At 41.3% G+C, this 22,505-nt stretch overlaps 2 long non-coding RNA genes across 5 annotated transcripts; one reads left to right on the forward strand and one right to left on the reverse strand.

Annotated features, from left to right (window-relative positions):
• The first annotated feature begins 1,580 nt into the window (after nucleotides 1-1,580).
• Nucleotides 1,581-4,369, forward strand: LOC128438438 (uncharacterized). 2 transcript variants are annotated; one of them, XR_008338334.1, is made up of 5 exons: nucleotides 1,581-1,686; nucleotides 2,095-2,277; nucleotides 2,897-2,983; nucleotides 3,743-3,890; nucleotides 4,121-4,369. It is a non-coding gene; the product is annotated as an uncharacterized LOC128438438 (long non-coding RNA). The 2 variants fall into 2 exon arrangements; XR_008338335.1 differs by lacking the exons at nucleotides 3,743-3,890; nucleotides 4,121-4,369 and adding an exon at nucleotides 3,110-3,736.
• Nucleotides 4,370-5,807: 1,438 nt separating this feature from the next.
• Nucleotides 5,808-8,611, reverse strand: LOC128438439 (uncharacterized). 3 transcript variants are annotated; one of them, XR_008338337.1, is made up of 5 exons: nucleotides 8,500-8,611; nucleotides 7,909-8,091; nucleotides 7,203-7,289; nucleotides 6,295-6,442; nucleotides 5,808-6,064 (listed from the first exon to the last, which is right to left on the reverse strand). It is a non-coding gene; the product is annotated as an uncharacterized LOC128438439 (long non-coding RNA). The 3 variants fall into 3 exon arrangements; XR_008338338.1 differs by lacking the exons at nucleotides 5,808-6,064; nucleotides 6,295-6,442 and adding an exon at nucleotides 6,449-7,075; XR_008338336.1 differs by lacking the exons at nucleotides 5,808-6,064; nucleotides 6,295-6,442 and having other exon boundaries at nucleotides 6,449-7,289.
• Between the last annotated feature and the right edge of the window lie 13,894 nt (nucleotides 8,612-22,505).

Below are 22,505 nucleotides of genomic sequence, written 5' to 3' on the forward strand. Positions count from 1 at the left end.
ATCCACCACTTCTACAATGCCTTTCTCTCTATCAATCTCTTCCTCTATCTCTCTCTCTCTCTCTTTATCTTGTCTCTCTCTCTCTCTCTCTCCTCCACCTCCTTGCCTCTCTCCTTTGCTCTCCGGCTTGCTGCCACTGCTGATTTGAATAATTCAGCACAAGCCGGTATTCTCCAGGGCCCCATTGTCTGTGCACGGCAGGAGAATGAGAAGGAGAGAGATAGGGAGAAGGGAGGGAAAGGGGGGAGAGGGGGAAGTACAGGGCAATGTGTGTGTGCGTGTGTGTCTGTGTGTGTGTAAACAGTGGGGGGAGGTGGGAGGTCCATCCTGCCTGCCTCCAACTTGCCGTGGCGTAAATCAGTACTAATGAGGTAGAGGAGGAATACCTGGGCCCTGTAACAGACTACAGAAGCCTGCCATGCAAGAGCACTAATGCTCACAGGTAGACGTGCACTTAGCAGTCTGCGTGCATACAACACCTCCACAACCTTCACTGTTCTGCTGTGTTTTAGTTATTGACTTGTTGCTAACCCTCACTCCTGTGTGTGCTCAACCCGTCGCATGCTCAATGTCATCTTGCAGGAGGGCGGGATATTGGCAAAGAGAGGAATGGTCTCAACAAACACAAGAAAAACAATCGGTGCGTCTGATCAATAGCACCATTGTTAAGGTCGTGTGTTTGTAAGCGGTCAGCAAACACTTAAAATTGTCGGCTTATTTGCATTAATTACAAGGTGCAATTGTGAAAGCTCACCCTTGGTACTGACTAATTGTTGGAAGCAAATGAATCTCTGCATTTTGCAGCTTGTCTGTTTAACCATTGTAACTTCACTGAGGAATAAAAGAGTACTATATAAATATGGCAGGAGTAATCTGAAAGATTAATGAAAAAAAAAAAATCTCAGTGAATGTGTGTCTCCTCTCTCAACCCAGTCTCATCAGAAAATGTTCAATGGCAACGTTGGTCCACTTGGACCGACGTTACCATCTCACAATCTGGCCTCTTAGATTGTGAGATGGTAACATTTAGTCCTCCCATTGTTTTGCATTGGCGTGTTCTCACGTCACGTGACTCTCAAGCTCCCGTCCGCGGAGAGGAAAACATGGCGGAGATTCCTTGTTTTTTCAGATAAAAATATAATTTTGTAACTTAGTTTGGGCATAAAAATACATTCTGACACCATTTCTAGCGAGAAATGTGGTCTTTGCTTCCACAGTCTTCAGCCAGTTCGTGCTTATGATAAATATTTTAATAGTTATCACGCATGTTTTTATCGTTGCTATGATGGTTGCCATGGCACCACGGGCGCAGCTTGGTGTTTAAATCACAGTCCCTGCGTGGTGTCCTTCAGTGATCGTGAATGTTATTCATGTTATATAATAGTAATATTTGAGGCTAGATTACATCTCTAATGAGAAGGATCATGCGAGTCTGTTTATACCGAGGCCGGCCCGAGTGCGCGACCGGCCCGAGTGGCGCGAGCCGAGCGGCCCGAGTGCGCGACCGGCCCGAGTCCGCGATCCGAGCGGCCCCAGCGGCGCGAGCCGAGCGGCCCGAGTGCGCGAGCGGACATGACGTGTGGCTGTCGTAAAAACCCTATTTGTAAACAACCAGCCCTTTAACTCGGGGCTGCGTCATAAACACGGCGCGCTTGGAAGACCACGATGTCATCTTCCTTCTGTCAGGTAAGTAGTTTATTGTTTTTAAAGATCGTTACGATCTAGGTTTACAGTCCGAGTGCGGAGAGAGTCCGTCAATCCACACTATGGACGCTGTTCATCAGCTAATACGCCATTGTTAGCCACATGCTTCAGCCCACGGTAGCCTGTGCTACCTGGGAGGTGAATACATGGTTGTTGAAAGCAGTTCAAGACGCTTAGCTCATCATTGAGGGACGCTACAATATAAATATAAACATGAATTTGATTTATGAATGCTTTAGATTAATAAGGAGTGTATTTGTCTACCATTACTCCACAATATCAGGTCAATTTGGTTTAATGTATAGTATGCACTATGACAATAATGTTTCCATGTTATGGAGTTGCGATTCATTTTATAAAACAATTGCTATGTTCTGTTTTTTAATCAAGGAGGATCCAAGTGAAGCTACAGGAGTTTCATTAACGTCAACAACTTGGACCAAACAGTTTGTTTTGCTTGATGAAGAGCAGGAAGGGCAGCCTGGAGAGAAAGAGAAGCCGGGTTGAGCCCACTACCATCATCCACGTACCACGAGGAAGATGAGGGAGAGAAATGATCCTACCATTAAAGAGGTACTTTTAAGTTACATACCAGAAAAAACATTTTATATAATTTGCCAAATATACATTTTTATTAAATCCCCAAAGTACACTTGCTGAAATACAAGTTAATATCACACTGAAAGAATTTTGATCAATCGTGCTTCCCTGCTGTGATTGTTTAACTAGGAAAACAACTTTTTCCACAGGAAGGCAAGTAAATTTAAGGAATACATGTGCAAAGTTTTCCTCTGTTATGTATAATGATGACCCCCATCAAACATAATGTTAGCAATATTTACACCTTTTAATTTATACTGTTTATTTCTGTCTACATGTGTGAATTTGCCTTCATTAGTTTCAGAAAAGAGCGATGATGTATCGGTCAGTAAGCGGCAGCACGAGACTCCGCAAACTAGTCTGTAAGCAAAGCAGACAAAGGCATCGAGGTTGCGGCCTGCCATCATTGTTATTTTGCTTAAGGGACTGAATATGTTTCATGTAGAAATATTAGCATTTCCCTTATATCTACCAAAACTGCTTGTTTCACAGACTGCAGTTTTGTTTTGATCCGATGTGGTGTGCAAATACAACCGTATCTGCAATGGGTTGTGGGGCATTAACATTTGTAACTCTAATTTTGTTTTGACAGACTGTGAAAAGAACGTTGAGAACATCACCACTCTACAGGAAGACACAGTCCAGTAATGGGTGTCAGAAGTTCAGTAGTGAACGACAGGTACTGTGGAAAAATATGTGTCATTGTTGTACAATGTCCTTTGACTCTGTTTAACAAGGTCAACACAAAAAGGTTTGATTGTAAACTGATATCGGTATGAATTCATGTTATTCTCCTCGTCAAAAGAAACAAACAATCCAAATTACCTGCAGAAAGCCCTTGATGGACGCTTCAGCTGCATCGTCAGACTGGCCAGACAGCAAGATGCCAACTTTAATGCCAATTTATTTGTGTAACATTCTGTGACCAAATGTATAGATAACTTTTTGTAGATTGTAAAAATAGATAACCCATTTATTACAAAAAAACTACACTAGAATTATCGCACTGCGTTGTATGACTCCGCTAACCAGAGCAGTGTCCGTCTACATATTTCTACATATTTTCTCTCATATAAATGACACTGTATCTCTTGACAACTGAAACCATAAGATGAGGTCAGTGTGGCCTTGACCTTTTTACTTTAAGACAAATACAAAGTTAGACAATCCGAAAACATGCAGTTATGCCTCCGGCGACTCGCTATTGCAGAGGCATTAAAACCGTAGTGTAGTAGATTGGATTTTATTGGTGTTACATTGGACATCTTGTATGGGTACACCAAAAAATATATTTGGTTTCACATTCTAGATGGCAATAAGCAGAGTCATCAACTCAGGAAAAATATTTCTGTAGAAAAGAAAGCCTTGTATGTGTGTATGTATACATACACACAAACGCACAATTGAGACGTTTTTGTCTTTTATCATATATTCTCAGGCAGTACTGATGCATTTACTGAGAGGGGACGTGAGGGCCTACTCTGCGTGCTCAGAGTTCAAGCCCAGCAGGCTGCAGCGGGCCTGATATATTCTGGAACAGCAGCACAGTCTTTGGATGACTCCTCTGAAGATGAAAACATGGCGAGGTACTTCTCCACTGATGAAGAACTGTGAGGGCTGTGATTAGCTACACTCTCTTGCTACAAGGCTACTCATGCTACTCCCTGGCAGCCTTAGGAAGGCATTAGCTTGCTGTGTGGTAGCTGTTAGCTTCAGCATTTTTAGTTTTTAGTGGCCTGTCTGACGTTTATGTTAAAAAAAAATCAGAGGGAACCATCTTCATAATTTAACACTATGGTTTGTTTGTGTCCTTCAGTTCTTCTCAAGAGAAGCAGTACAGGTGTGCCTCAGCTCCACGGTCCCTCCTGCAGCCTCCGCTCCTGATGCTAACCTCATGTCTCCATCACACCAAGCAGCAGACCTGGATTGACAGACCTTTCTCCAGAGCTGCCCCCTCCCTCTGAAACCCCCCTCTCCAAAACACTATTTGTGTAGTTTTTAAAGTATTTTTTGCATGAGAATTGTTGATCATAACATTTCCAGCAGATGCCTTAATATAATGTTTGTGCACAATAAATGACATTGATCATAACATAATGGTATTTCCTTGCACTTCTACACCATGATATTGGCAGATAAGATGCTGATTACATTAAAGCAGTGAATGCTCTGCTTTAAGCAACATAAACACACAATGATTCAATGGATCTGAAGTAGAATGGGCACATTACATTCTGTAGAGAATGCCTCAGTTATGGAAGTCAGAAAATAACTTTCTTTATCTGAGGTTCCAGCCATTTATAGTCACAGCAAAGCACACAGGTCTGGTTGTCTAAGTGGCGCCCATATCATTGTTTAAGATGTGTAACATCAAGTTTGTGTTTCAGTGCAAAATTAGTCATTAGTCAAGAGTTCACCATCTTGTTTACACTAAAATTAGGTGACCCAGATGTTTCACAATGCAATCTGATAAGGTCTTATGAGAAACATTCTTAACATTAAAGAAATCAACACAGAGGATAGCAATAACTGTTTGACTTTAATCAGTAGCTGGTAAACGGCAGCCTGACTTATTCAAACACATTAATACTACAATGAATGAGGCAGGGCCTTCTATCAGAAATCAACTATATCGTCACGTTATGTTTCTCTTGAGCACATGGAAATTACCTTCAGCTTCCACTTACTGTCACCTGAACCATACTGTTATTTCTGTATCTACAGTGACTTTTAGGAAAACATATACTAGAGGGCAATGTATAAACATTAATACATCTTATTTATATAGAGCTTTTCAAGAAGTGCAAGTACTAAACTGAGGGAAAGCTAATACAAACAATATATATATATCTTATTTCCATGTGCCAGGACAGCCTCACACTTGGATATAAACCAATTTTAGAATACATTTGCTTATACTGGAGATCTTTTAAATTAATGTCCCAGAAATGATTTCTGATGGAAAACCCCTGCCTTATTCATTGTAGTATTAATGTGTTTGAATAAGTCAGGCCGCTGATTATCAGCTACGGATTAAAGTCAAACAGATATTGCTATCCTCTGTGTTGATTTCTTTAATGTTAAGAATGTTTCTCATAAGACCTTATCAGATTGCATTGTGAAACATCTGGGTCACCTAATTTTAGTGTAAAGAAGAAGGTGAACTCTTGACTAATGACTAATTTTGCACTGAAACACAAACTTGATGTTACACATCTTAAACAATGATATGGGCGCCACTTAGACAACCAGACCTGTGTGCTTTGCTGTGACTATAAATGGCTGGAACCTCAGATAAAGAAAGTTATTTTCTGACTTCCATAACTGAGGCATTCTCTACAGAATGTAATGTGCCCATTCTACTTCAGATCCATTGAATCATTGTGTGTTTATGTTGCTTAAAGCAGAGCATTCACTGCTTTAATGTAATCAGCATCTTATCTGACAATATCATGGTGTAGAAGTGCAAGGAAATACCATTATGTTATGATCAATGTCATTTATTGTGCACAAACATTATATTAAGGCATCTGCTGGAAATGTTATGATCAACAATTCTCATGCAAAAAATACTTTAAAAACTACACAAATAGTGTTTTGGAGAGGGGGGTTTCAGAGGGAGGGGGCAGCTCTGGAGAAAGGTCTGTCAATCCAGGTCTGCTGCTTGGTGTGATGGAGACATGAGGTTAGCATCAGGAGCGGAGGCTGCAGGAGGGACCGTGGAGCTGAGGCACACCTGTACTGCTTCTCTTGAGAAGAACTGAAGGACACAAACAAACCATAGTGTTAAATTATGAAGATGGTTCCCTCTGATTTTTTTTTAACATAAACGTCAGACAGGCCACTAAAAACTAAAAATGCTGAAGCTAACAGCTACCACACAGCAAGCTAATGCCTTCCTAAGGCTGCCAGGGAGTAGCATGAGTAGCCTTGTAGCAAGAGAGTGTAGCTAATCACAGCCCTCACAGTTCTTCATCAGTGGAGAAGTACCTCGCCATGTTTTCATCTTCAGAGGAGTCATCCAAAGACTGTGCTGCTGTTCCAGAATATATCAGGCCCGCTGCAGCCTGCTGGGCTTGAACTCTGAGCACGCAGAGTAGGCCCTCACGTCCCCTCTCAGTAAATGCATCAGTACTGCCTGAGAATATATGATAAAAGACAAAAACGTCTCAATTGTGCGTTTGTGTGTATGTATACATACACACATACAAGGCTTTCTTTTCTACAGAAATATTTTTCCTGAGTTGATGACTCTGCTTATTGCCATCTAGAATGTGAAACCAAATATATTTTTTGGTGTACCCATACAAGATGTCCAATGTAACACCAATAAAATCCAATCTACTACACTACGGTTTTAATGCCTCTGCAATAGCGAGTCGCCGGAGGCATAACTGCATGTTTTCGGATTGTCTAACTTTGTATTTGTCTTAAAGTAAAAAGGTCAAGGCCACACTGACCTCATCTTATGGTTTCAGTTGTCAAGAGATACAGTGTCATTTATATGAGAGAAAATATGTAGAAATATGTAGACGGACACTGCTCTGGTTAGCGGAGTCATACAACGCAGTGCGATAATTCTAGTGTAGTTTTTTTGTAATAAATGGGTTATCTATTTTTACAATCTACAAAAAGTTATCTATACATTTGGTCACAGAATGTTACACAAATAAATTGGCATTAAAGTTGGCATCTTGCTGTCTGGCCAGTCTGACGATGCAGCTGAAGCGTCCATCAAGGGCTTTCTGCAGGTAATTTGGATTGTTTGTTTCTTTTGACGAGGAGAATAACATGAATTCATACCGATATCAGTTTACAATCAAACCTTTTTGTGTTGACCTTGTTTAAACAGAGTCAAAGGACATTGTACAACAATGACACATATTTTTCCACAGTACCTGTCGTTCACTACTGAACTTCTGACACCCATTACTGGACTGTGTCTTCCTGTAGAGTGGTGATGTTCTCAACGTTCTTTTCACAGTCTGTCAAAACAAAATTAGAGTTACAAATGTTAATGCCCCACAACCCATTGCAGATACGGTTGTATTTGCACACCACATCGGATCAAAACAAAACTGCAGTCTGTGAAACAAGCAGTTTTGGTAGATATAAGGGAAATGCTAATATTTCTACATGAAACATATTCAGTCCCTTAAGCAAAATAACAATGATGGCAGGCCGCAACCTCGATGCCTTTGTCTGCTTTGCTTACAGACTAGTTTGCGGAGTCTCGTGCTGCCGCCCACTGACCGATACATCATCGCTCTTTTCTGAAACTAATGAAGGCAAATTCACACATGTAGACAGAAATAAACAGTATAAATTAAAAGGTGTAAATATTGCTAACATTATGTTTGATGGGGGTCATCATTATACATAACAGAGGAAAACTTTGCACATGTATTCCTTAAATTTACTTGCCTTCCTGTGGAAAAAGTTGTTTTCCTAGTTAAACAATCACAGCAGGGAAGCATGATTGATCAAAATTCTTTCAGTGTGATATTAACTTGTATTTCAGCAAGTGTACTTTGGGGATTTAATAAAAATGTATATTTGGCAAATTATATAAAATGTTTTTTCTGGTATGTAACTTAAAAGTACCTCTTTAATGGTAGGATCATTTCTCTCCCTCATCTTCCTCGTGGTACGTGGATGATGGTAGTGGGCTCAACCCGGCTTCTCTTTCTCTCCAGGCTGCCCTTCCTGCTCTTCATCAAGCAAAACAAACTGTTTGGTCCAAGTTGTTGACGTTAATGGAACTCCTGTAGCTTCACTTGGATCCTCCTTGATTAAAAAACAGAACATAGCAATTGTTTTATAAAATGAATCGCAACTCCATAACATGGAAACATTATTGTCATAGTGCATACTATACATTAAACCAAATTGACCTGATATTGTGGAGTAATGGTAGACAAATACACTCCTTATTAATCTAAAGCATTCATAAATCAAATTCATGTTTATATTTATATTGTAGCGTCCCTCAATGATGAGCTAAGCGTCTTGAACTGCTTTCAACAACCATGTATTCACCTCCCAGGTAGCACAGGCTACCGTGGGCTGAAGCATGTGGCTAACAATGGCGTATTAGCTGATGAACAGCGTCCATAGTGTGGATTGACGGACTCTCTCCGCACTCGGACTGTAAACCTAGATCGTAACGATCTTTAAAAACAATAAACTACTTACCTGACAGAAGGAAGATGACATCGTGGTCTTCCAAGCGCGCCGTGTTTATGACGCAGCCCCGAGTTAAAGGGCTGGTTGTTTACAAATAGGGTTTTTACGACAGCCACACGTCATGTCCGCTCGCGCACTCGGTCCGCTCGCGCACTCGGGCCGCTCGGCTCGCGCCGCTCGGGCCGGTCGCGCACTCGGGCCGGCCTCGGTATAAACAGACTCGCATGATCCTTCTCATTAGAGATGTAATCTAGCCTCAAATATTACTATTATATAACATGAATAACATTCACGATCACTGAAGGACACCACGCAGGGACTGTGATTTAAACACCAAGCTGCGCCCGTGGTGCCATGGCAACCATCATAGCAACGATAAAAACATGCGTGATAACTATTAAAATATTTATCATAAGCACGAACTGGCTGAAGACTGTGGAAGCAAAGACCACATTTCTCGCTAGAAATGGTGTCAGAATGTATTTTTATGCCCAAACTAAGTTACAAAATTATATTTTTATCTGAAAAAACAAGGAATCTCCGCCATGTTTTCCTCTCCGCAGACGGGAGCTTGAGAGTCACGTGACGTGAGAACACGCCAATGCAAAACAATGGGAGGACTAAATGTTACCATCTCACAATCTGAGAGGCCAGATTGTGAGATGGTAACGTCGGTCCAAGTGGACCAACGTTGCCATTGAACATTTTCTGATGAGACTGGGTTGCCTCTCTGGAGGTTTTCTGATGTAATCCCTCTGTTGTGGTAATGTTGTGACAATTTGTAGTTTGAAAAAAGGAAGAGAAAGAATCGCATGCTTAATTTAATACAAAAGAAGAAATTTTGTCTGCGAATCACAGCCCATCGTTTGACATTTCCAACACCCCCCCTCCAGAAATAGATCATGAGATTCAGATTGAACCCTGACGCACTGGAGGCCAAAACCCCAAACTGCTGCGAACAGAAGACACAACAGATGCTCCCTCTGTAGATCTCTTTGACTTCTGCACTTTAGTTTGCTTTCAAACCTCATTGATCTTCACCTCACATCCTCGCTCCTGTCAGCCCAACCCTTGCTCTCTCACACACACACACACACACACACACACACACACACACACACACACACACACACACACACACACACACAGCCTCCCCTCTTCCCTCTTACCATCCACCCTCTGACTCTGCTGAGGGACGGGACCGAAAACTGTCCCGTCCATGGGAACTTCCTCAGACGGCAAGATACGGCACAAAAACTGGACTCAGATCAGCTGGATGTGACAAAGCTCCAGAGACTGAATGGTTTACACTGCAGCTTCTTCACGGCCTAGTGGTGATTTGTTCCCATAAGAAAATATGTCAGTAATAGCTACACCTTCATGAATATGGACCAACGCTGGAGCTTTGTACTGTCTACACAGTGACTTCAGTCAAGTACCTCTCTCTCAGGAGATGACACACTAGCCTGTCAGATGGAGGGTTTTTAGTTTCTCAGGAATAAAAAAGAAAAACATATAATGTCTAGACATCAAAAGAATGACGCAAATGTTGTGAAAGGCTTTCTTTTGTAAGTCTTGTGAACTTGCTGTCAGGCATGGGTAAAATGTGCATTTTAAAGTGCTTGCTGTAGACTCCAAACTAAGTATTGCGTATTGTTTCTATCAGCGCGACTTTAATTCTATATTTGGCTCCTGTGGATGAAGAACTCAATAAAAAACAATGAGTATGGGGGAGGCATGATCACAAGTTTTTTATATCGAGGATCCGATTCCCTGGGTACATTTTTACAGCTGTAATAATGTAATCCAGGGAACATTTATTGGGTTGTTTGTCTGATATAACAAGCTAACAATGTGTTGGATAGGCTCAATTAACCAGCAAATCACAAAACCAGTGTAATGGCGGCGCCTTCTCTTAATTCTCCCTTTTGTCAATTTCTGCTTGTTTGCTTTTCTACACCGCTCTAGCGAAGAAGTCTGAGCCATGAGGCGTTTTCGACCACCAGGAAAATAGAGACTTAACTTCATCTTTAACGAGCTTCACATAAAATAATCAGCTTCAGGAATTCTCTCAATGAATCAAACTCGTTCTTTCCTTAGGAATACTTTTACTCAATGAGAGGAAAGAGCAGAGCTGAACTTCGCTGTTTGCACTCGGGGCCCCATCACTCCCCTCCGCGCTCCCCCACTCGCCCTCTTCCCGAAAGCACTCACTGGAGGAGGGAGGAATTCCTATAGGCCAACTTTGAACTTGAGAGAAACATCCAGTGAAATTAAAATGGTAAGAAGTGGCAGGAGAGAGAAAGACAAAATTGTAAGAAGTGTAAATGATGTTACAGCCTTTATGGTAATTATGGTTTACCTGGTATGTCCTGCTGTGTGGTCAGAATGATCAATTCAGTCATTGTCTGGGGAGTTATATAGAAAGGAAGAAAGCAAGAAAGAGATATTGAACATCTGTTCTGCAGCTGGGAGTATTTCTAAGGGTCAACAGGAGAAAAAGGAATTAAACACGAGGAGGAGGAGGAGGAGGAGGGCACGCACGGAGAAGGCTGGGAGAGAAGAGAAACACAGGATCCAAAATGGCTGGAGCCGATTAAAATGGCAGAAGTAAAGAAGCACCTTACTATTTACACAGTCGTGTAAGCCTGGTTCAACTTCCACTCGGTACAGGACGGATCACTCTGCCGTGGTAGATGAACTGCACTTGATGCCATTAATGATCAAATCTTTTTTTCAGATTCACCAGATAAACCAGGGTCTAAAGTAATTGCATGTGTTCATATAACAGCAAACAGTAGATGCTGAACGCAAATTCAAAGTCTCCATCCTTGTCCCCAACATCCCTTCACAGAGTGAAAGGGTAAGAAGGGGCCACACCACACACACACACACACACACACACACACACACACACACACACACACACACACACACACACCCCACAGAGTAAAGGGACCCAACCTAGAACTTGGCTGAGCAGCTCTGTAACTCCTACAGGCCCTGACAGTAATCAGGAGGAGAAGTGAGTGCTGAGGAAGTGTCAACAGAAACAAACCCTGTGCTTCGTTTAGGCCAGATTGAACTGATAGCTCATTGCCAGTGACATAATTTAGATGAATGGTGGGTGCAATCCATCAGCGGAGTATCGCTGGTGTTGGAGAGAGGAGGGGGTGCGACCCTCTCTGTGCCTGGCTGCCAGTCGGGATCCCATTACCTTACACCTGTTAACAACACCAATCCCCTTGTATAAACAGTAAAGTGATCCTTTTATCGAAGGCGGAGGGACGGAAAGAGACAGACGGAGAGGGAACGAGGCGGAGAGAGAATGTGGAGAATGTGAGAGGAAAGAGCCGAGAGGACAGATGAAGCCGAGGAATAAAGAAATGTTTTCTTGTTTGGTTTCAGAGAGACTAGCACCTCTGGACATGATGGATGAACCCGAGGTCTGGAGAGACAAGTCATGGACAGATGGCTCAGATACACTCGCCACAAGGCCAGCACAGCTGCCTCCAGACTAAAGCAAGAGGGACATCTAGTGGTGGAGAGTGTAACTACATCGTAACGACACATTCCTCAACTGGTAAAAACGTAATCCCAAATTCTAAAACAAATGTTTTAAATTTTATGTTTCAAACAGCATATTTAACATTTACAGAGGATATAAACAGTTAAGCTAATTAAGAAAAAAATAATTTGTCAGTTTTTTAAAATATTTGTAGTTATAAATGTTGACTCGGACAAGTTATAGACATTTAAATAGAAACAAGTAATACATTCAGTGTAACACAATTTAATAAAACTGAGCACTGCTGACTAAGTAGTGTGTATGCAGATTTTCTTTGGCTAAGAATATAGTAACACCAATGGTCTAACACTTGTATGTGATGTTCACTAAATATATAATGAGCTTTAGTAGTTGAAATCTTTTGTCATTTTTTACAGGAGCAAGAGACGAACATATATCAAAGACAGAGTCACGATCTTTGTGTAGCTGTGTTGACGTACGCTCCCACTGCATGTCTTTTTAACATTTAAGCAAATGCTCACAAAATGTGTTTTGTCATTTGTCAGTCTGTTTTTTGATATGTTGTTTTGCTTTGTGATTTGCACTTCAGGGCCACTGTACTGATGAGATTGTGACATTTAGTTCATTAATTCAACAATAATCTTCCCTTTTTCTCCCACAAATTCAAAATCCACCAAAGCAGCGGGCGCTTTTATGTTATTTGTTTATTATTTGTCTGCAGCCAATCACATTTGACCACTAAAATATACCGTGGGATATAGCAACTGATTCTTAAAGTGAGCAAGTGGCAAATATCTGCAATTTGAAGTACTTTTTTTTCTCTCCCTTTTTGAGGAGGTTGGAGGTGGGGGGGGGGGGGGGGGACTATTATCCCTCAATAAATTGCTTGTGCAGAAAAATATAAAGAAGAACGACTGGGTAAAAGCAATTGCGTCAAACAGGAGGTTAATTGCCCCTTTTCAGACGGAGAAAAATAATTGACCAAAAATCAAAGGCTGTCCAAAAATGTGCCTAAATGACCCTGGTATAGCTGGGGAGAGGGTTTATATTCATCACTGAACAATAATGAGAGAATAACACAGCAGTGACCTGGCAGGTTTTTAAAGGTTACATTTAACTGTGTTACACATTTAAATGGATCAAGTACGTGCATGCTTTCATCTTGATTTTTCAGTTTTCAACGTCAACTTGATTTATTGTTGGGAGAAGCACAAGACAGAGAGTTGTTTGGCAACTTTTACATCACTTACTTAGGAGAGTTGTAACAATCTCAACCTCTGTTATAGAGGTGTTGAGTGAACAATGTCTTCCCATCTGTTTAACTTCTCCTGTTGTGCAGGATCTATCCTTATTTTGGCTCACCAGTTTTGTTTTGGGAATACATTTCTGATCACAAAGCCTCAGGTTGGAATACACAGGCTATAAATACATGTGAAAGAAATACTACCACTTCAACAAGGTACTTTTCCAAAAGAACCTCTATGTTGAGATACTTCTCGGAGAGACCCGAGTGTGACACAATGCGACACACTTAAATGACGTAGTTACCTACGCCAAGGACGTTGTGTTTTCATCTGCCTTTTGTTTGTCTGCCTGTGTGCAGGATTACGCACAATATCATGAAACTTGGTGGAAGGATGTTGTCTGGGTCAGGGGAGAATCCATTTATGCAGATTAGGCGGCAGATCCAGGACCTTTTTTGTCAACACATTCCTTGATTTCTCAGGGAATAATTCATGGATCTTGATGAAAAAATGTGGTATTTGCAGAGGACTAATATTTATGAGTGTGTGCAATTTAGTGCAGATCAGTATGAAAATCTGGATCTAGTGAATTTAAATGTGGTTTCATAAAGCGGCTGTGAACTCCTGAGTGACATTCTAGATTTCTCGGTTTTGAAGTGCAGCAGTGACCTGGTTAGACGTGGTGTTATGTTTTGACAGACCCAGGCAGGCTAGCTGTTTCCCTTAGCGTCCAGTGTTTGAGCTAAGCTAGGCTAACAGACTGCCGGTTTCAGCCTGACAGTGTGGTATCAATCTCATCACGACAGCAGTTTCCACTGATCTTGGAGAGTGAGCGGTTCTTAAACTACATGCTCATCAGTGAAGCCACCAGGAGCTCTGTACATTATTATGTGATGCATGTGTAATGCCACATTATTGTTGGGTACAAACCTGTGGGAAACATGAAAGTGTTAAACTGTTTGAGCATGTTTGTTCTAAATGTTGTTTTTCCACAATCATAATGGCTGGTCGACTAATGTCTCAGTCCACTCTGTAATTTATCAATGAGTTTGTGTAAATTGCAGTGTGTGGGAGCAGAAATGATGCAGCCCAACTAACAGCATTCATCCTCACGAGAGTTTCTCCCGTCCTCCTCCCCCCTCTCTCCCTCTCTCCCTCACTTTTCACTCTCACATTGTGTCTCTAACGAGTCACGTCCATCCAGCAATTATTATGAAATTAAAGCTATTTTCCGTGGCCGATGTTTGCCCTGGTAATAACCAGGCCGAGATAGGCTTCATTCATTTAGCATTTTAGTTCAGCTCAATTCCTGTCGCATTAGCAAGAGGAGAAAAATCAGAGTGTCACTCAGATATTCTGCTTAATGGTTTGGCGATGGCCTGGCCTTTTTCTCTCTCTCTCTCTCTTTCTCTCTCTCTCTCTCGCTCCTTTCCCTCTCGCGATCCTCCTAACCCTATCTCCCTGCCAATTATACTGTTTAATCTATATGTAGATAATGGTGTCCAAGACCTCCCTGTTGAAATGTCAGGTGTGAAGAGGTTATTAGCTAACTTTTAATTACTGTCCATCATTTACCGTCCAGCAGGACAGATTGGCCCTCTCCGACTGTCTGCTTATCTGCTCTCTGGATGTTGGCTGCAGGCGGGGAAAAGAAAGACATTTAGGAAGCACGGGGTCTCTGACTTAATATCACAATTTTCACACCATTAACAAGGATTCAGTGTTTGGAAGAATGGCACGGCAGCGAGGAGGAAATGGTGTGACCAAGTGGATCATGTGTCAAATAGTTTAATGGAAGCCGATCATGTGTTTAATAGTTTAATAGAAGATGATTTAAAAGTTTAGAAGCAGAAAAAGGGGGAAGGCTGTGAGGCGAGAAACAGGGGAGAGAGAAAATAGCTGTAGTAAAATATTCCACAAAACTCGAATACAAGTTTGAAGGTCATTTTTCCATCCGCATAATGCAGAAGAAAAACCTGTGCCGTCAGATTTTCCAAAATACACCATGCACATTTTGTTGATATATTGCATCAGGTCAGTCCAGGGATCTTTTGTCAGAGTGAAGAACCTGCACTTTTCTGAATACAAAGATCGTCCTGTTCATAGAGATTAGCCACGTTTCTCACGTCTTTCAATGTTTTAAAAGTCTGCAAACCATTTTCTTGAACTCCCCCTGCCCTCATGTTTAAAGCCCCTATTGTACATTTAAAGAGCTGCAACCCTTGACCCAAATTCTGCTGCTCTCCACTTTCCTTCCTGCTCTCCCATACTTGTAGAGGGGCCCAAAATAATATGAGAACCGGCCACGAGCTCCAAGCCCTGTGTGCATTTATATGTAGTGGACTGCGAGAGCAAATTTTATGATACATGAAGAAATATGCAACATCTTCTTTAATGAAAATGAAAGAGACTTGTTTCATTGTAAGAATACATTTTTTAGTAAACCAACATTCATAAATTTCCAACATTTTGCAGTCTTATAGAGGTGACACACAACTTTTAGTAGAATACTTTGCATGGCATTTTATTATTAACCTGCTGTGTGAGGGGGGTTGTTTCACTGGAGTTTGTAAAGGTGCTTCCAGTTGATATTTTGCACAGCTGTATTTGCATAATAAATAAATAAATAAAATAAATAATAATAATAATAACACTTCTCTTTTTTGGCTCATAAGATAACTTAACAGCACTGAGCATGCAGCAGGCCATAATAAGAGATACCACCTAAAAGTATAGAATCTCAACCATGACATAGTCTCTCGTTTTCATTCTCACTACGAGGCAGAGACGCAGATATAAACACACACACACACACACACACCTGCAGGGAGAGAGATCTCTATTTAGGCCTTGAACTGCCTTTGAGGGGATTTACTATTTTAAACTCTGCAGGGCCGGGCGCTGCTGAAGTGTGTGTCTTTCTGAATATAGACACAAGGGTCTGTCTTGCAGGGTGGAGGAATGAAGTTTTTTCTCTGGAGACGCTGACGTCTTAAGCAGAAATATTTATCCTCACTAGCAGACGCATCAGGGAGAGAAGGCGGATGAGATGTGCAGAAGGGAGGATTACCATCTCACCACATCACAGTGGAGCTACCTTATTGGACAGATATATCTAGCAGTTGATAAGGCACTCGAACATTTCACTTAATTAAAATTTAAATACATGGACAAAAATGTACTCATAAAGAATTATAAATGTAACATTAATGTTTCTACTTCAGTAAAAGTTAGTACTTGCTTTTAAATGTACTTAAAGTAATACAAGTATTGGAGTATTTGAGTAGCCCTTCCCCAAATGCAATGGTCTAACTGTGCTTATACTGCATATTCTGTTTATTACAAGAATAACACAGACTCTGGACTGACAAGAAAGCTGCAGAATGCCACTGAATATTAGTCAATGTGTTGGTTTCTTTCATGTTTTGCACTTTTTCATATGAGCAGGATGTATGATTAGCTTGTCATGCACTTCCTGGACTGTGTGTGCAGTTTGTACAAGTTTCTTTTCATGTAATTCTGTGATTTCAGAAGGAAACACTCTAGGAGTTTCTAAGTTAGAATAAATAAAGAATGAAAACAAAATGTAAAAACATTGTAAACAGTCTGTATTTATATAGAGCTTTTCTGGTGTTGATGACCACCCAAAGCTCTTTACACTGCATTTGCCATTTGCCATTCACCCGTTCACAAACACATTCAGTGCATGTAAATAAATGTGATTCTCTTCAAATTAATAACATCTGCCGTCACTGCTGCAGAGAGAAATAGTTCCCATGAAGGTTCACATTTTTCTTCTTCTCCTTCGCCATCTTTTACAGCTTACAGACAAATTCCACTGGAGGCAGTGAGCTACTATTCCAGTAGACATCCTCCCTGTAATGGAGTCTCTGTTGACACAGAGCTGGATCGCACATATAAACACAGACACACAGACACACAGACACACACACACACACACACACATACACACACACACTAACACGCACACACACATGCACTGTGCTCAGAGATTCCTCTTTTCAATCAAGGACTAAAATGGAAATAAATAAGTGTTGAAATTCTGAGACGATTCTGAGCCTAATTGTGGAGATATTTCTTGTCCCATTTTTTCATCTCTTCATGTCTCTCTCTCTCTCTCTCTCTCTCTCGATGGGCCACAAATATCTCTGCGGCATCCTCGTCCCTGTAGAGCATTAGTGTGTTTTTAAAACTAACCATCCACCGGAGAACATCATTAAGCCGATTAATCTTTTTCATCCCAACATACATCCCTTTGAACTGGAGTTTGTGTGATATTTAAGATGTTAAGTGGAGCCTCACTGTACTGTGAGGGGTTTTGTGGGTGTTAAGACTCTGCTCTCTGAGCTCTGTGGTGAATTACAGCTGACCCATGAAGACCCCAGGCCCTGCGCTGCTCCTACCTTTGGAAACCCCCCCTCATCTGGATCACATCGAGCTAAAATGAGGGGCAGAGCAGAGTAGACCCTCGTCTGTCTGAAACAGGCGAAGGAGGACGATGGAATGAAGGTTCACTGAGGTGTGTGTGTCTGTGTGTGTGTGTGTGTGTGTGTGTGTGTGTGTGTGTGTGTGTGTGTGTGTGTGTGTGTATATGTGTGTGTGTGTGTTATACTCCAACTAAATGTCAATCATTTAGTTGGAGCATAAGGACCAGAAAAATAAGAAAAATAGGTATTTATTAGAAAGAGACAAAAGTACTTGTAATAAATACATCAAGAAGTTTAATTGGTCATGGCTGAACAAGCCGTGGGACACTTTGGTGGATTTAATGTTATTGGACTATGATGCTGTCTGCATTGCTGGTGACCTTTGACCCTTTTATCTCAACAGACAAGGGATTGGAATCAACAGCCACATGTGTCACACTTTTATTTTTACTTTTATTTAAGTCACGTACGATCCCATAATAGAACATGTGGTTTAAACAAATTCAGAAATGGGTAGTTTTAACCATCAACGTGAAATTGGATCAAAATGAATAGTAAACAGTTTGACATCGTTACACCAGTGTAAACCTTTTTCCAGCAGCTGCAGAAAATCCAATAAGCAAGTAGAAGAGCTCATATTGCACCAAAACAATATCAAATCGTGATGAGTTGCTGCCCCCTGCTGTCACAATGCACCCATGACAAATCTAAAATCCTACTGATGTGTAGCCAAATGTACCAGGACAATATTATTTTGAAAAGTTTAAATAGATTCATTCGGCGTTGATACATGTAACTGTATCACTTGTAGACATGAACAAACCTTGAAAAACTCCCTCCACACAGATCACTTGTAACTTAGTTCATTTAAAAAATAAATGTGTCCAGATATATGTGCATGTCACAAAAGACTGAACTTCTTACCTGGAAAAATTTATCCCAAGCCCCAAGTGGTTCAGAGATCAAATTCAGATACAGACGAATGAAACACTTTTTATTTATTATCTTTTAAATGACACAATCAATGTTATCAGTATGAGAGTACTACTGTTGAATCTTTCCTTGTGTGTGTGTGTGTGTGTGTTGGCAGTAATAATGTGTGAGTATGATAACAACAGACAGGAGAGTGAAGATGTTGTGCTGGTCGAATACGTGGCTGCACGGGACCTTTTGCATTACACTTGGTTGTTAGCTGTTATAATAGAGAGACAGAAAACATGTTTTGTTTAGATATGTTTATTACAAAAGTTTATCGTAAAAGACAACTGATGAATTAGCAATAGGGAATAAAAATAGTTGTATACATAACTCATTTTTATTTACATGCCATGATGCATTCACATGCACAGGCTGATTGTCTTAACTGAGATTTAGAGGCATGTTAATGCTCATTTCTTTTCAAAGAGTAATAGTGGAAACATTTGGCTCCGATGACTATAGTCACATGTTACATTCTGCGCAAACACACACTGACATGCTCTTCTGTGCTCTCTCTGACACACACACACACACACACACACACACACACACACACACACACACACACACACACACACACACACATTCAATCCTGTCATGAATTCATAAAATATTAACTCTGTTAGTACATTCAATAAATAATGCAACTCCTCAAAATCAGGCTGCTTCACTAAGTCTCATCACAAAGTGAGTTAGTAAATTTAGTTGTTGTTTTTGTTAGATCATTAGTTTATTAGTGGGTTAGTTTGTTAGTTTGCAGAGAGCTGTTCAAACGCTCTTCGGGTTAGTAACTGTTCACTTCAGGTGATGTTAGTAGCTGCTGAGCTCAGTCATCAGGACTCGTGATGTTTTTAGTCGTACGGCTCACTGCACTTACTCATGACACTGTAGAGGATATTTAGGATAAAGGTTTCCATGCAATGTGATTTAATGAACATCACGTAGATCTGATCGGATCAAAGAAATTAAGAAGGAGACATCAGGACTGAACGTTTTTCAGTCAGGGAGAACAGAGATCTTAGTAAGAGCGACAGGCGGGTCTTTACACCCTCGCCATTGTTAGTATCAACACCATAAGGAGTTAGTAGTGGAGCGGAGGTTTGCTCGGCTTGTGTGTGTGTCATTGCACAACAAGCCAGGCACTCACCTGCACAGGTTGACCACACAGCGCACAGACACAGACACAAAGCTGCTCTCTGAATGTTTGAATTCAGCCTTCGGCGAGTGAATAAACTGTAAAGAACACGTGGAATCAGATGAGAGTCAGCTTCTGCTAGGTGCGTGGTCAACCCATCTTTATACCAGCAGCTGCGTCTGCTCCCCTTTTCATTTGGTGGTTAATAACATTTCCCTTCCCATGTCCTGAAACCCTTCTTGACGAGCTCACTTTAAAAGATTTTAGATTTTTTTCTTTGTGATTAATAATTAATCTGACGGTGGCCATCGGTAGAAGGATTGCAGGGTCATGAGAGAGGAGTGTGTAAAGCAGAGGGTTAGTCAGTGGGTTAGAGAGGAACCAGGCCAGCCATCAGCATTCAGAGGACAGGTTAGTAATCATCATTAGCACACATTAGTACTGTTAGGTATTAGTGAGATACTGTTAGTAGTACGATCCAGACCTGGGTAGAAAGCTATTTGCATGTAATTATTAGCATTTGATGTGATTTGCTTAAGTATCAGATGACGAGGCTGCGAGCAACCGAGCAGTGTAATTAATGCCAGCAGGCGTCGTTTAGAAAACTACACACCATTAATTTCCAGCAGCATTCTTGTGATTATCTAAATCACAATCACCCAACTGGTTCTTCAATGAGGTCGTAACAAATGCTAAGAATCATATGTAAATACTTTTGTTACATCCAGTGGCGTTTTCAAATTTTTTTTTAAAGAAGGTTTTCGGCTATGGGGAAATCACAGTTAAGCAGTTTATAGTTTCAGGCCCTGTACAAATATCAGACAGACAAATACACATGCACAGTTACGAGGATGAACACACACAAACCTGATTAGAGCCCATGCATACACACCAGTGCACTCACACAGACACACAAACACACCCACACTGACAGTAAAAAAAACCTTCTGTATAAATTCACTCAAATTAAGAGGATTCAAGACAAACAAAGACATACTGTGTAGATCACACTTTGTAAAATGTGTGGACACCATCCTCGCACACTGAGAATACTATTAATGTATAACAATGTATTCTGGTCCTGGCCCAGATACATTCTTGCTTTGTTGAGAAATGACCACACAAGGAAACACTGTTGTTAAAAGTGTCTCCTACACGGGCGAGAAGTGACTACAGCGTGAGACAGAGTAACCAAGGTAACAGCGGGAAGAGGTCACTGCACACGGCAGCTGAGGAAAGCGAGCGTGACGCGTTCGATGGCTGCAGTGTCAGTGGTTTTGATCAGCCAAAAGTGAGAGCGGGGGCGGATGAAGCTGGATTTGGTATTACTCACAGCAGGGGATGAGGGGGGAGAAATACAGACGTTTGAGGGGGTGACAAAAAAACAACCTCAACGTTCCAGCGCAAAACTTTTTCAGATGAAATACATTCCTGTTTAATCTGATCATGCTCACACTGACTATGCTAAGGAGCGGCGGGGTTTTTAACTCTTCAAAGCTGCGTTCACTGACGCACAAAGGCAGCAAAGATCATCTGTCAGTGGGGGAACACTCCAACATGGATCCTCTCCGTCTGAAGGTGCAGGAGAGCAGTGGTGGCATCGTGCATCGATCCCTGGGGGGGGGAATGGCATTTAACAACAGTTACAGTCACAAGAAAGTAAACAATGATGAGCTTTACATTCCTGTTGACTACTCCTACAAGACATGCTTTTAAAGACATATTTCTGTTGCAGTCTAACAAATATGCAAACACTTTTTTTTACAGGATAATCCTGCATAATGTCGAATAAACGAATCTGAAAAGTAGATTGTGCTAATCTGATTTGGTCACGTCTACTCTTTTAGGTTGGTTTATCTCCCCTCTGAACCATAATCCTGGAAAGGAGAGTGGCATATAGCAGAAAATATGGCAGCGATTTAACACATAACTAATCTCTCATGTTCCATCTGTTCCCCATTTATCTGCACTCTCAGCTAGCACAGGGGCTTAACACACATATATACACAGGGAGGGACACACACTGTATGTGGGCAAAGCCAAGATAAGATTCCATAGAAATGGGCTCTGTGGTTTATATTCATCCAAAACCCTTATATAACAAGTCACGCTGTAAAGTGAACACGAGGGAAATAAAAGTCAGGGTGGTGTAAATATACCCGGAGATCATTTACCAGTCTTGTTGGTTTGCAGCAGCGGAGGCGGGGATGGTGCAATGTCGCCAGGTTTACAATGAGGTCCAGGGCGAGCCCAGATCTGCTCTTTCTTCAGTGTAACTGGAGAGGAACACACAACACAAAGCAGCAGAAAAGTGGGACGCAACCCAACTGTCTTCCCTGTGTAACCCCAGGGAATGGCCCTTCTCTCATTTCTCCTTTTTATTTAGAGACAACAGGGATGAACTACATCCAATGCTAAAAGATGGATCACAGGAAATAGGCTTAATTGATGTCATTTATCTTACTGGCTTGACAGAGTTGCCATTAAAGTCTCCTGTTAATGTGCCTGTGATTAACTTCTGTCACGATGTGAATAAAGATAATCCAGCCAATACACATAACCTGTCACGCTGTTGGTTCCCATGTGGATCCTCCTGGCGTCCTGAAAGGTGACCTGTCAGCAGCTCCGTAGATAAGTACAGCGTCATGTCCGTGCAGCAGTGTCCACAAGGTTACCTAAAT

This window comes from Pleuronectes platessa, chromosome 4, assembly GCF_947347685.1.
Source record: "Pleuronectes platessa chromosome 4, fPlePla1.1, whole genome shotgun sequence".
Lineage (NCBI taxonomy): Eukaryota > Metazoa > Chordata > Actinopteri > Pleuronectiformes > Pleuronectidae > Pleuronectes > Pleuronectes platessa.